This window comes from Oncorhynchus kisutch, unplaced genomic scaffold (assembly GCF_002021735.2).
Source record: "Oncorhynchus kisutch isolate 150728-3 unplaced genomic scaffold, Okis_V2 scaffold835, whole genome shotgun sequence".
Lineage (NCBI taxonomy): Eukaryota > Metazoa > Chordata > Actinopteri > Salmoniformes > Salmonidae > Oncorhynchus > Oncorhynchus kisutch.
In genome coordinates, this window is record NW_022262780.1 from 91,289 (window position 1) to 106,750 (window position 15,462).

Consider the following 15,462-nt stretch of genomic DNA (forward strand, 5'->3'; position numbering starts at 1 on the left):
AGATTGAGGGAGACGTGGGCTAGTTATTACAGCGTTAGATTGATGGAGACGTGGGGGAGACGTGGGCTAGTTATTACAGTGTTAGATTGGGGGAGACGTGGGCTAGTTATTACAGCGTTAGATTGGGGGAGACGTGGGCTAGTTATTACAGCGTTAGATTGGGGGAGACGTGGGGGAGACGTGGGCTAGTTATTACAGCGTTAGATTGGGGGAGACGTGGGCTAGTTATTACAGTGTTAGATTGGGGGAGACGTGGGCTAGTTATTACAGCGTTAGATTGGGGGAGACGTGGGCTAGTTATTACAGCGTTAGATTGGGGGAGACGTGGGCTAGTTATTACAGTGTTAGATTGGGGGAGACGTGGGCTAGTTATTACAGCGTTAGATTGGGGGAGACGTGGGCTAGTTATTACAGTGTTAGATTGGGGGAGACGTGGGCTAGTTATTACAGCGTTAGATTGGGGGAGACGTGGGCTAGTTTTTACAGTGTTAGATTGGGGGAGACGTGGGCTAGTTATTACAGCGTTAGATTGGGGGAGACGTAGGCTAGTTATTACAGTGTTAGATTGGAGGAGACGTGGGCTAGTTATTACAGCATTAGATTGGGGGAGACGTGGGCTAGTTATTACAGCGTTAGATTGGGGGAGACGTGGGGGAGACGTGGGCTAGTGGAAGATATTTTACCACATTTCTTATGTCAGTCATTTCCTTTCATATGGTGGAAGTGTTCACTTCAGGAGGAAGGAGAGACTTTGGGACAGAACCCGTGTCTGGTTTTGAGGGTTTAAACAGAACCTTGTCTGGTTTTGAGGGTTTAAAGCGGTTTCGGTAATAATTGAGGGATATTTATCACTAACTCAGGTTTAACTCAGGTTTATGTCCAACTGGTTTCTTTACTCTGAGTGTGAGCATAACACCTCACCCTCATCATCTCGCTTTTTCTCTCGCTTTCTTTCGCTCACCTGCTCTCTCCCTCCTCCTCTCTCCCTCCTCCTCTTCTCTCAATTCAATTTAAGAGGCTTTATTGGCATGGGAAACGCAATGTTACATTGCCAAAGCAAGTGAACTAGATAATAAACTGTAAAAATGTACAGTAAACATTAAACTCACAAAATTTCAAAAATAATAGAAATTTCAAATGTCATTGTCTCTCTCTCTCCCGCACCCCTCTCTCGCCCCTTCCTCTCTCCCTCCGGTCCCCTCGCGCCCCCCTCCCCCTCAGTCTCCAGCTGCTGAGGACTACTCTCACCTGCCTCCAGAACAGAGGAAGAAGAGACTTCAGTCCAAGATTGATGACATCACCAAGGAACTTCAAAAGGAGCTGGACCAGAGGTAGCCCCGCCACTCTGACATCATCACCACAGTGACGGCGGCTATCTTACAGTCTTACTGTCTCTGTCCATCACTGGGAGAATCTCAATGACATTCTCCTCGCGTGTTCTCTCCTCTCTCAGGTCAGAGGGGAGGGACCTCTGGCTTTCTCAACCAATGGGTTTTGAGAAGGAGGCGAGGAGTTTGCAATTGAGATTCTCCCATCGTGTCCGTCTCGAATGGCACCCTATTCCCTATATACAGTGCCTTGCGAAAGTATTCGGCCCCCTTGAACTTTGCGACCTTTTGCCACATTTCAGGCTTCAAACATAAAGATATAAAACTGTATTTTTTTGTGAAGAATCAACAACAAGTGGGACACAATCATGAAGTGGAACGACATTTATTGGATATTTCATACTTTTTTAACAAATCAAAAACTGAAAAATTGGGCGTGCACAATTATTCAGCCCCCTTAAGTTAATACTTTGTAGCGCCACCTTTTGCTGCGATTACAGCTGTAAGTCGCTTGGGGTATGTCTCTATCAGTTTTGCACATCGAGAGACAGAATTTTTTTCACATTCCTCCTTGCAAAACAGCTCGAGCTCAGTGAGGTTGGATGGAGAGCATTTGTGAACAGCAGTTTTCAGTTCTTTCCACAGATTCTCGATTGGATTCAGGTCTGGACTTTGACTTGGCCATTCTAACACCTGGATATGTTTATTTTTGAACCATTCCATTGTAGATTTTGCTTTATGTTTTGGATCATTGTCTTGTTGGAAGACAAATCTCCGTCCCAGTCTCAGGTCTTTTGCAGACTCCATCAGGTTTTCTTCCAGAATGGTCCTGTATTTGGCTCCATCCATCTTCCCATCAATTTTAACCATCTTCCCTGTCCCTGCTGAAGAAAAGCAGGCCCAAACCATGATGCTGCCACCACCATGTTTGACAGTGGGGATGTTGTGTTCAGGGTGATGAGCAGTGTTGCTTTTACGCCAAACATAACGTTTTGCATTGTTGCCAAAAAGTTCAAATTTTGGTTTCATCTGACAAGAGCACCTTCTTCCACATGTTTGGTGTGTCTCCCAGGTGGCTTGTGGCAAACTTTAAACAACACTTTTTATGGATATCTTTAAGAAATGGCTTTCTTCTTGCCACTCTTCCATAAAGGCCAGATTTGTGCAATATACGACTGATTGTTGTCCTATGGACAGAGTCTCCCACCTCAGCTGTAGATCTCTGCAGTTCATCCAGAGTGATCATGGGCCTCTTGGCTGCATCTCTGATCAGTCTTCTCCTTGTATGAGCTGAAAGTTTAGAGGGACGGCCAGGTCTTGGTAGATTTGCAGTGGTCTGATACTCCTTCCATTTCAATATTATCGCTTGCACAGTGCTCCTTGGGATGTTTAAAGCTTGGGAAATCTTTTTGTATCCAAATCCGGCTTTAAACTTCTTCACAACAGTATCTCGGACCTGCCTGGTGTGTTCCTTGTTCTTCATGATGCTCTCTGCGCTTTTAAAGGACCTCTGAGACTATCACAGTGCAGGTGCATTTATACGGAGACTTGATTACACACAGGTGGATTGTATTTATCATCATTAGTCATTTAGGTCAACATTGGATCATTCAGAGATCCTCACTGAACTTCTGGAGAGAGTTTGCTGCACTGAAAGTAAAGGGGCTGAATAATTTTGCACGCCCAATTTTTCAGTTCTTGATTTGTTAAAAAAGTTTGAAATATCCAATAAATGTCGTTCCACTTGATGATTGTGTCCCACTTGTTGTTGATTCTTCACAAAAAAATACAGTTTTATATCTTTGTTTGAAGCCTGAAATGTGGCAAAAGGTCGCAAAGTTCAAGGGGGCCGAATACTTTCGCAAGGCACTGTAGTACGCTGCCTTTGACCAGGGCTTATAGGACCCTGATCAGTAGTAGTGTACTGGATGGGAATAGTGTGCCTTTTGGGACACGTTGATTTGTTCTAACAGACGCCCTTCTACTGTAACATATGTCCTGTCTCTCTCTGTGTCTCTCTGTGTCTCTCTTTGTGTCTCTCTCTGTCTGTCTGTCTCTGTCTGTCTGTCCTCTGTCTCTCTCTCTGTGTGTCTCTCTCTGTGTGTCTCTCTCTCTGTGTGTCTCTCTCTCTGTGTCTCTCTCTCTGTGTGTCTCTCTCTCTGTGTGTCTCTCTCCTCTGTGTGTCTCTCTCTCTGTGTGTCTCTCTCTCTGTGTGTCTCTCTCTCTCTCTCTGTGTGTCTCTCTCTCTCTCTCTGTGTGTCTCTCTCTCTCTCTGGTTGTCTCTCGTCTCTCTCTGTTGTGTCTCTCTCTCCTCTCTCTCTGTTGTCCTCTCTCTCTCTCTCTCTGTGGGTTCCTCTCTCTCCTCTCGTTCTCTCTCTCTGTGGTCTCTCTCTCTCTCTGTGTGTCTCCTCTAGCTCTGTGTGTATCTCTCCCCCTCTGCTCTCGAGCCTCTCTGTGTCTCTCTTCTCTCAGAACTCTCTGCGCTTCCTCTCTCTCTCTCCTCGCTGTGTGTCTCTCTCTCCTGTGTTGTCTCTCTCTCTCTCTCTGTGTGTTCTCTCTCTCTCGTCTTGTGTCTCTCTCTCCCCTCATCCTCGTCCTCCCTACTACCTCTCTGTTCTCTCCTCTTCCTCTCCACTCTCGCTCGCAATTCGTAAAGACCCTCTCTCTCTGTGTCTCTCGCTCCTCTCTGTGTCTCTCTCTCCTCTCTCGTGTCCTCTCTGGTGTCCTCTGTCTGGCTCGTCGTTCTCATTTCTTTTTCTCTGTCTGTCTCTGTTCTCTCCTCTGTCTGTCTGTCTCTCTCTCAATTTTACTTTTTTTCCCTCCTGCCTCCAGTGAGGCCATTAGAGAAGATGAGAGGTGTTTATGAACGGAACCCTCAGATGGGAGACCCAGCCAGTCTAGAACCTCAGATCACCCAGACCTCGCAGAACGTTGGACGACTCAGAGGACAACTCACCAAATACGAGGTAGTCTACTGCACACACACAGTAGTCTACTACACACACACTCTGGCTTGGTGACACAGACACTCTGGCTTGGTGACACACACACTCTGGCTTGGTAACACACACATGGACACACACACTCTGGCTTGGTGGCACAGACACTCTGGCTTGATGACACAGACACTCTGGCTTGGTGACACAGACACTCTGGCTTGGTGACACAGACACTCTGGCTTGGTGACACAGACACTCTGGCTTGGTGACACAGACACTCTGGCTTGGTGACACAGACACTCTGGCTTGGTGACACAGACACTCTGGCTTATTTATTTATTTATTTATTTATTTACCTTTATTTAACCAGGTAGGCAAGTTGAGAACAAGTTCTCATTTACAATTGCGACCTGGCCAAGATAAAGCAAAGCAGTTCGACAGATAAAACGACACAGAGTTACACATGAAGTAAAAACAAACACAGTCAATAATGCAGTATAAACAAGTCTATATACAATGTGAGCAAATGAGGTGAGAAGGGAGGTAAAGGCAAAAAAGGCCATGATGGCAAAGTAAATACAATATAGCAAGTAAAATACTGGAATGGTAGTTTTGCAATGGAAGAATGTGCAAAGTAGAAATAAAAAATAATGGGGTGCAAAGGAGCAAAATAAATAAATAAATTAAAATTAAATACAGTTGGGAAAGAGGTAGTTGTTTGGGCTAAATTATAGGTGGGCTATGTACAGGTGCAGTAATCTGTGAGCTGCTCTGACAGTTGGTGCTTAAAGCTAGTGAGGGAGATAAGTGTTTCCAGTTTCAGAGATTTTTGTAGTTCGTTCCAGTCATTGGCAGCAGAGAACTGGAAGGAGAGGCGGCCAAAGAAAGAATTGGTTTTGGGGGTGACTAGAGAAATATGAATTGAACCCTGTGGCACCCCCATAGAGACTGCCAGAGGTCCGGACAGCAGACCCTCCGATTTGACACACTGAACTCTATCAGAGAAGTAGTTGGTGAACCAGGCGAGGCAATCATTTGAGAAACCAAGGCTGTCGAGTCTGCCGATGAGGATATGGTGATTGACAGAGTCGAAAGCCTTGGCCAGATCAATGAATACGGCTGCACAGTAATGTTTCTTATCGATGGCGGTTAAGATATCGTTTAGGACCTTGAGCGTGGCTGAGGTGCACCCATGACCAGCTCTGAAACCAGATTGCATAGCAGAGAAGGTATGGTGAGATTTGAAATGGTCGGTAATCTGTTTGTTGACTTGGCTTTCGAAGACCTTAGAAAGGCACGGTAGGATAGATATAGGTCTGTAGCAGTTTGGGTCAAGAGTGTCCCCCCCTTTGAAGAGGGGGATGACCGCAGCTGCTTTCCAATCTTTGGGAATCTCAGACGACACGAAAGAGAGGTTGAACAGGCTAGTAATAGGGGTGGCAACAATTTCGGCAGATAATTTTAGAAAGAAAGGGTCCAGATTGTCTAGCCCGGCTGATTTGTAGGGGTCCAGATTTTGCAGCTCTTTCAGAACATCAGCTGAATGGATTTGGGAGAAGGAGAAATGGGGAAGGCTTGGGCGAGTTGCTGTTGGGGGTGCAGTGCTGTTGTCCGGGGTAGGAGTAGCCAGGTGGAAAGCATGGCCAGCCGTAGAAAAATGCTTATTGAAATTCTCAATTATGGTGGATTTATCAGTGGTGACAGTGTTTCCTATCTTCAGTGCAGTGGGCAGCTGGGAGGAGGTGTTCTTATTCTCCATGGACTTTACAGTGTCCCAGAACTTTTTTGAGTTAGTGTTGCAGGAAGCAAATTTCTGCTTGAAAAAGCTAGCCTTGGCTTTTCTAACTGCCTGTGTATAATGATTTCTAGCTTCCCTGAACAGCTGCATATCACGGGGGCTGTTCGATGCTAATGCAGAACGCCATAGGATGTTTTTGTGTTGGTTAGGCAGTCAGGTCTGGGGAGAACCAAGGGCTATATCTGTTCCTGGTTCTAAATTTCTTAAATGGGGCATGTTTATTTAAGATGGTTAGGAAGGCATTTTAAAAAAATATCCAGGCATCCTCTACTGACGGGATGAGATCAATATCCTTCCAGGATACCCCGGCCAGGTCGATTAGAAAGGCCTGCTCGCAGAAGTGTTTCAGGGAGCGTTTTACAGTGATGAGTGGAGGTCGTTTGACCGCTGACCCATTACGGATGCAGGCAATGAGGCAGTGATCGCTGAGATCTTGGTTGAAGACAGCAGAGGTGTATTTAGAGGGGAAGTTGGTTAGGATGATATTTATGAGGGTGCCCGTGTTTAAGGTTTTGGGGAGGTACCTGGTAGGTTCATTGATTATTTGTGTGAGATTGAGGGCATCAAGTTTAGATTGTAGGATGGCTGGGGTGTTAAGCATGTTCCAGTTTAGGTCGCCTAGCAGCACGAACTCTGAAGATAGATGGGGGGCAATCAGTTCACATATGGTGTCCAGAGCACAGCTGGGGGCAGAGGGTGGTCTATAGCAGGCGGCAACGGTGAGAGACTTGTTTTTAGAGAGGTGGATTTTTAAAAGTAGAAGTTCAAATTGTTTGGGTACAGACCTGGATAGTAGGACAGAACTCTGCAGGCTATCTTTGCAGTAGATTGCAACACCGCCCCCTTTGGCAGTTCTATCTTGTCTGAAAATGTTGTAGTTTGGAATTAAAATGTCTGAGTTTTTGGTGGTCTTCCTAAGCCAGGATTCAGACACAGCTAGAACATCCGGGTTGGCAGAGTGTGCTAAAGCAGTGAATAGAACAAACTTAGGGAGGAGGCTTCTAATGTTAACATGCATGAAACCAAGGCTATTACGGTTACAGAAGTCGTCAAAAGAGAGCGCCTGGGGAATAGGAGTGGAGCTAGGCACTGCAGGGCCTGGATTCACCTCTACATCGCCAGAAGAACATAGGAGGAGTAGAATAAGGGTACGGCTAAAAGCTATGAGAATTGGTCGTCTAGAACGTCTGGAACATAGAGTAAAAGGAGGTTTCTGGGGGCGATAAAATAGCATCAAGGTATAATGTACAGACAAATGTATGGTAGGATGTGAATACAGTGGAGGTAAACCTAGGTATTGAGTGATGAAGAGAGAGATATTGCCTCTAGAAACATCGTTGAAACCAGGAGATGTCATTGCATGTGTGGGTGGTGGAACTAATAGGTTGGATAAGGTATAGTGAGCAGGACTAGAGGCTCTACAGTGAAATAAGCCAATAAACACTAACCAGAACAGAAATGGACAAGACATATTGACATTAAGGAGAGGCATGCTTAGTCGAGTGATCAAAAGGGTCCGGTGAGTGGAGAGGTTGGTTGGTGATTTAGACAGCTAGCCAGGGCATCGGTAGCAAGCTAGCATAGGATGGAGGTCTGTTGTTAGCCACCTCCTGCGCTCCGTCAGTAGATTAGTGGGGTTCCGTGTGGTAGAGGGGATCAATCCAAATCACACAACAACAACAAAAATAAAAACAATAGATATAGTTATAGAGGCCCAAGAAGAAAACATAATAATAATAAAAAATAAATAAAAAAATGGTGACACAGACCACTCTGGCTTGGGGACACAGACACTCTGGCTTGGGGACACAGACACTCTGGCTTGGGGACACAGACACTCTGGCTTGGGGACACAGACACTCTGGCTTGGGGACACAGACACTCTGGCTTGGGGACACAGACACTCTGGCTTGGGGACACAGACACTCTGGCTTGGGGACACAGACACTCTGGCTTGGGGACACAGACACTCTGGCTTGGGGACACAGACACTCTGGCTTGGGGACACAGACACTCTGGCTTGGGGACACAGACACTCTGGCTTGGGGACACAGACACTCTGGCTTGGGGACACAGACACTCTGGCTTGGGGACACAGACACTCTGGCTTGGGGACACAGACACTCTGGCTTGGGGACACAGACACTCTGGCTTGGGGACACACAGACACTCTGGCTTGGGGACACAGACACTCTGGCTTGGGGACACAGACACTCTGGCTTGGGGACACAGACACTCTGGCTTGGGGACACAGACACTCTGGCTTGGGGACACAGACACTCTGGCTTGGGGACACAGACACTCTGGCTTGGGGACACAGACACTCTGGCTTGGGGACACAGACACTCTGGCTTGGGGACACAGACACTCTGGCTTGGGGACACAGACACTCTGGCTTGGGGACACAGACACTCTGGCTTGGGGACACAGACACTCTGGCTTGGGACACAGACACTCTGGCTTGGTGACACAGACACTCTGGCTTGGGGACACAGACACTCTGGCTTGGGGACACAGACACTCTGGCTTGGGGACACAGACACTCTGGCTTGGTGACACAGACACTCTGGCTTGGGGACACAGACACTCTGGCTTGGGGACACAGACACTCTGGCTTGGGGACACAGACACTCTGGCTTGGGGACACAGACACACTGGCTTGGGGACACAGACACTCTGGCTTGGGGACACAGACACTCTGGCTTGGGGACACAGACACTCTGGCTTGGGGACACAGACACACTGGCTTGGGGACACAGACACACTGGCTTGGGGACACAGACACTCTGGCTTGGGGACACAGACACTCTGGCTTGGTGACACAGACACTCTGGCTTGGTGACACAGACACTCTGGCTTGGTGACACAGACAGGGACACACACACCTTTGTCATTAGCCGTCTATAGTAAACAGCATGTCCTTCTTCTCTCTGACAGTCATGGCTGGCTGAGGCTTTCAGAGGAGATGATTCTACCAACACTGCTGTCAACAACAATCAACACTGGTAAGAGAGAGGGAGCGTGTGTGTTTATACAATGTCTATATGTGTTAATATAGTGTGTGTGTTTATATAATGTGTGTGTGTGTGTGTGTGTGTGTGTGTGTTTATATAATGTCTATATGTGTTAATATAGTGTGTGTGTATAATGTCTATATGTGTTAATATAGTGTGTGTGTGTTTATATAATGTGTGTGTGTGTGTGTGTGTGTATATATATAGTGTGTGTGTGTGTGTGTGTTTATATAATGTCTATATGTGTTAATATAGTGTGTGTGTTTATACAATGTCTATATGTGTTAATATAGTGTGTGTGTGTTTATATAATGTGTGTGTGTGTGTGTGTTTATATAATGTCTATATGTGTTAATATAGTGTGTGTGTGTTTATATAATGTGTGTGTGTGTGTGTGTGTGTGTGTTTATATAATGTGTGTGTGTGTGTGTGTATATATATAATGTGTGTGTGTGTGTGTTTATATAATGTCTATATGTGTTAATATAGTGTGTGTGTGTGTGTATATATATAATGTGTGTGTGTGTGTGTGTATAATGTCTATATGTGTTAATATAGTGTGTGTGTGTGTCTCTGTCTTCAGTTCCATGTCAGCTGATCCGTCTCAGAACATCTACTCAGAGTTTGATGAAGACTTTGATGAAGATGTGGAGACTCCTATAGGAAAGGCTACTGCCCTCTACACCTTCCAAGGTACACGCACACCATCACACACACGCCTACTATCACACACACGCCTACCATCACACACACGCCTACCATCACACACACGCCTACCATCACACACACGCACACCATCACACACACGCACACCATCACACACACGCACACCATCACACGCACGCACACCATCACACGCACGCACACCATCACACGCACGCACACCATCACACGCACGCACACCATCACACGCACGCACACCATCACACGCACGCACACCATCACACGCACGCACACCATCACACGCACGCACACCATCACACGCACGCACACCATCACACGCACGCACACCATCACACGCACGCACACCATCACACGCACGCACACCATCACACGCACGCACACCATCACACGCACGCACACCATCACACCATCGCACGCACACCATCACACCATCGCACGCACACCATCACACGCACGCACACCATCACACGCACACACACCATCACACGCACACACACCATCACACGCACACACACCATCACACGCACACACACCATCACACACACGCACACCATCACACACACGCACACCATCACACACACACACCATCACACGCACGCACACCATCACAAGCACGCACACGATCACACGCACACACACGATCACACGCACGCACACCATCACACGCACGCACGCACACTGTCACACGCACGCACACCATCACACGCACGCCATCACACGCACGCCATCACACGCACACCATCACACGCACACCATCACACACACACACACACCATCACGCACACCATCACACACACGCACACCATCGCACGCACGCACACCATCACACGGACACCATCACACACACACACACACCATCACGCACACCATCACACACACGCACACCATCACACACACGCACACCATCACACACACGCACACCATCACACACACGCACACCATCACACACGCTCACCATCACACGCTCACCATCACACACTTACCATCACACACACACTTACCATCACACGCACTTACCATCACACGGACTTACCATCACACGCACACACCATCACACGCACACACCATCACACGCACACACCATCGCACGCACACACCATCGCACGCACACACCATCACATACACACCATCACACACACACATACACACCATCACACATATGCCATCACACACACACACACCATCACACACACACACACACACCATCACACACACACACCATCACACATACACACCATCACACACACACCATTACACACACACACACACACACATCACACACACACCATCACACACACCAGGGTCCAGTCAGGGGACAGTGTCTATAACTAGTGTGTGTCTCCAGGGTCCAGTAGGGGACAGTGTCTATAACTAGTGTGTGTGTGTCTCCAGGTTCCAGTCAGGGGACAGTGTCTATAACTAGTGTGTGTGTGTCTCCAGGTTCCAGTCAGGGGACAGTGTCTATAACAGAAGGCGAGCAGCTCAGTGTGATGGAGAGTGATAAAGGAGATGGATGGATGAGGGTTCTACGAGCCAACGGAGACGAAGGATACATCCCCTCATCCTACGTCAAATTCTAGACAATCACACACACACACACACACATGGATACACCGATTTAACACACACACACACGGACGGATGGACACACACTCCTTTCAGCCAAGGACTTCCATTCTGTGTGTTTAAGCAGTACCACCCCTTCATCTCTCTATCTACCTCTCTCTCTCTCTCTTCCTCTCTCTACCTCTCTTCCTCTCTCTACCACGCTGTTACTCTCTCTACTACTCTGTTACTCTCTCTACCACTCTCTCTCTACCTCTTCCTCTCTCTCTACCTCTTCCTCTCTCTCTACCTCTCTCTACCTCTCTCTCTACCTCTCTCTCTCTACCTCTCTCTCTCACTCCACCTCTTCATCCTCCTCTCTCCACCCCTCCTCCTCTCCCTCCACCCCTCTCCCAGTCCCATTCCTCTCTCCCTATACTTACCTAATCACAGATCATTAGTTGCCATGACATTGTGATTGTTTTTATATTAAATGACTGCTATCCTAGTTATCAGATTTGGATGAAATTGTTCTCAGCTGGATGGTGAAGCCACTATTTTATGGACCATGTTCTCTGCGTCCCAAACGCCACCCTGTTTTCTAAATAGTGTACTTGTTTGTCACATGTTCTCTCATCAGAAGAGTGGTTAGATCCCAAATGATACCCTATTCCCTATATAGTACACTACTATAGACCAGAGCCCTATTCCCTATATAGAACACTACTATAGACCAGAGCCCTATTCCCTATATAGAACACTACTATAGACCAGAGCCCTATTCCCTATATAGTACACTACTATAGACCAGAGGCCTATTCCCTATATAGTGCACTACTGTTGATCAGGGCCCTATTCCCTATATAGTACACTACTGTTGACCAGAGCCCTATTCCCTATATAGAACACTACTGTTGATCAGGGCCCTATTCCCTATATAGTGAACTACTGTTGACCAGAGCCTTATTCCCTATATAGTGCACTAATTTTGACCAGAGGCCTATTCCCTATATAGAACACTACTATAGACCAGAGACCTATTCCCTATATAGTACACTACTGTTGATCAGGGCCCTATTCCCTATATAGTGCACTAATTTTGATCAGAGGCCTATGAGGAATAGGGGGCCAATTTGGGACGCAGACTGTATGTGAAACTGGTCAGTTTTTAAATGTTTCTGAGGTTCTTATTGGTTGTCTGATTCTCTGACCATGTCTGTGGTTGTTATGGTTACCGTCTGGTCCAGTTCATACAGACTGTTTTGGTTGTCTGATTCTCTGACCATGTCTGTGGTTGTTATGGTTACCGTCTGGTCCAGTTCATACAGACTGTTTTGGTTGTCTGATTCTTTGTTCTGTTTATCTCTCTCTCTTTTTGTGGTTTAACTGTCTGTGGTCAGGTTCTGGCCAATCAGATGGCTCTGTGGTCAGGTTCTGGCCAATCAGATGGCTCTGTGGTCAGGTTCTGGCCAATCAGATGGCTCTGTGGTCAGGTTCTGGCCAATCAGATGGCTCCGTGGTGGTGTTGTGACTACTGCTGTCTAACTTCTCCTGGAGGACCCCTGGTGTTTCTGATAGTTTAATGTCTGTCCAGCCCGGGATTCAATCAAAGGCGCATTGTGGATTATGAGCATACCACACTAGACTGTTCAATCTAATGTTCAGCTGACATCCGCAGCGTTTACCATGACAACCATCTCCACGACAACCAGAGGAATGAGCTGGTTAACGGTGCATCGTTGACGGGTGTCGTGGACAGTGCACCTTTGGTTGACTCCCAGCCGTCTCACTCAGATCTGGGACACCAAATCATGTATCAATTACATGTCCCAAAATGGCACCCTATTCCCTAATATAGTGCACTAGATTTGACCAGACTGGCACCCTATTCCCCATATAGTCCCCTACCTTTGACCAGAGGCCCACGGGGTAGCGGGAGGCCCACGGGGGTAGCGGGAGGCCCACGGGGGTAGCGGGAGGCCCACGGGGGTAGCGGGAGGCCCACGGGGGTAGCGGGAGGCCCCGGGGGTAGCGGGAGGCCCACGGGGGTAGCGGGAGGCCCACGGGGGTAGCGGGAGGCCCACGGGGGTAGCGGGAGGCCCACGGGGGTAGCGGGAGGCCCACGGGGGTAGCGGGAGGCCCACGGGGGTAGCGGGAGGCCCACGGGGGTAGCGGGAGGCCCACGGGGGTAGCGGGAGGCCCACGGGGGTAGCGGGAGGCCCACGGGGGTAGCGGGAGGCCCACGGGGTAGCGGGAGGCCCACGGGGTAGCGGGAGGCCCACGGGGGGCAGTGTCTGTCAGCCCTCCAGGTCTCGTTTGACCTCACAGGGGAACAGGACCGTGTCTGTCAGCCCTCCAGGTCTAGTTTGACCTCGCAGGGGAACAGGACCGTGTCTGTCAGCCCTCCAGGTCTAGTTTGACCTCGCAGGGGAACAGGACCGTGTCTGTCAGCCCTCCAGGTCTAGTTTGACCTCACAGGGGAACAGGACAGTGTCTGTCAGCCCTCCAGGTCTAGTTTGACCTCACAGGGGAACAGGACAGTGTCTGTCAGCCCTCCAGGTCTAGTTTGACCTCACAGGGGAACAGGACAGTGTCTGTCAGCCCTCCAGGTCTAGTTTGACCTCACAGGGGAACAGGACAGTGTCTGTCAGCCCTCCAGGTCTAGTTTGACCTCACAGGGGAACAGGACAGTGTCTGTCAGCCCTCCAGGTCTAGTTTGACCTCACAGGGGAACAGGACAGTGTCTGTCAGCCCTCCAGGTCTAGTTTGACCTCACAGGGGAACAGGACAGTGTCTGTCAGCCCTCCAGGTCTAGTTTGACCTCACAGGGGAACAGGACAGTGTCTGTCAGCCCTCCAGGTCTAGTTTGACCTCACATCTCCCTGGTTAAATGGAACTGGACTCGTCACTCGCTGCTTCTCAATGTTTTATGGAGTGTCTGTATGTTATTATATGATCACATTTTAAAACTACTTATGTGTTGACCTCTAAATACCCTGTGAACTATTTTGATTGAGAAAAAATAAAAATAATAAATAGATTTATGTCAAATTTGATGTTTTGTTTCATTTTGTAGTGTGTTGTCTTTTTAAATTAACAGCCCAAAGTTGACACAGTGATGTTTGAAATCATTTATATCATCTGAATAGAAAATGTGTCTCATGAGACACTTTCCAGTGATTTCCCTTAAAAAAACACTACAGACACCTGGCCGGTTGAGAATAAAGTTGTCTGAACACAGAACGTGTTAACAGGGTAAACTCTACAGAATAAAGTTGTTAACAGGGTAAACTCTACAGAATAAAGTTGTTAACAGGGTAAACTCTACAGAATAAAGTTGTTAACAGGGTAAACTCTACAGAATAAAGTTGTTAACAGGGTAAACTCTACAGAATAAAGTTGTTAACAGGGTAAACTCTACAGAATAAAGTTGTTAACAGGGTAAACTCTACAGAATAAAGTTGTTAACAGGGTAAACTCTACAGAATAAAGTTGTTAACAGGGTAAACTCTACAGAATAAAGTTGTTAACAGGGTAAACTCTACAGAATAAAGTTGTTAACAGGGTAAACTCTATAGAATAAAGTTAACAGGGTAAACTCTACAGAATAAAGTTGTTAACATGTTAACAGGGTAAACTCTACAGAATAAAGTTGTTAACAGGGTAAACTCTACAGAATAAAGTTGTTAACAGGGTAAACTCTACAGAATAAAGTTGTTAACAGGGTAAACTCTACAGAATAAAGTTGTTAACAGGGTAAACTCTACAGAATAAAGTTGTTAACAGGGTAAACTCTACAGAATAAAGTTGTTAACAGGGTAAACTACAGAATAAAGTTGTTAACAGGGTAAACTCTACAGAATAAAGTTGTTAACAGGGTAAACTCTACAGAATAAAGTTGTTAACAGGGTAAACTCTACAGAATAAAGTTGTTAACAGGGTAAACTCTACAGAATAAAGTTGTTAACAGGGTAAACTCTACAGAATAAAGTTGTTAACAGGGTAAACTACAGAATAAAGTTGTTAACAGGGTAAACTCTACAGAATAAAGTTGTTAACAGGGTAAACTCTACAGAATAAAGTTGTTAACAGGGTAAACTCTACAGAATAAAGTTGTTAACATGTTAACAGGGTAAACTCTACAGAATAAAGTG

At 47.0% G+C, this 15,462-nt stretch overlaps 1 long non-coding RNA gene and 1 pseudogene across 1 annotated transcript; both read left to right on the forward strand.

Annotated features, from left to right (window-relative positions):
- Nucleotides 1-11,567, forward strand: part of LOC109885429 (cdc42-interacting protein 4 homolog) — a 39,243-nt pseudogene extending 27,676 nt beyond the window's left edge.
- A 1,814-nt stretch (nt 11,568-13,381) lies between these two features.
- On the forward strand, nt 13,382-14,359 carry LOC116362521 (uncharacterized). The gene is made up of 2 exons (XR_004207750.1): nt 13,382-14,117; nt 14,168-14,359. It is a non-coding gene; the product is annotated as an uncharacterized LOC116362521 (long non-coding RNA).
- Nucleotides 14,360-15,462: the final 1,103 nt, after the last annotated feature.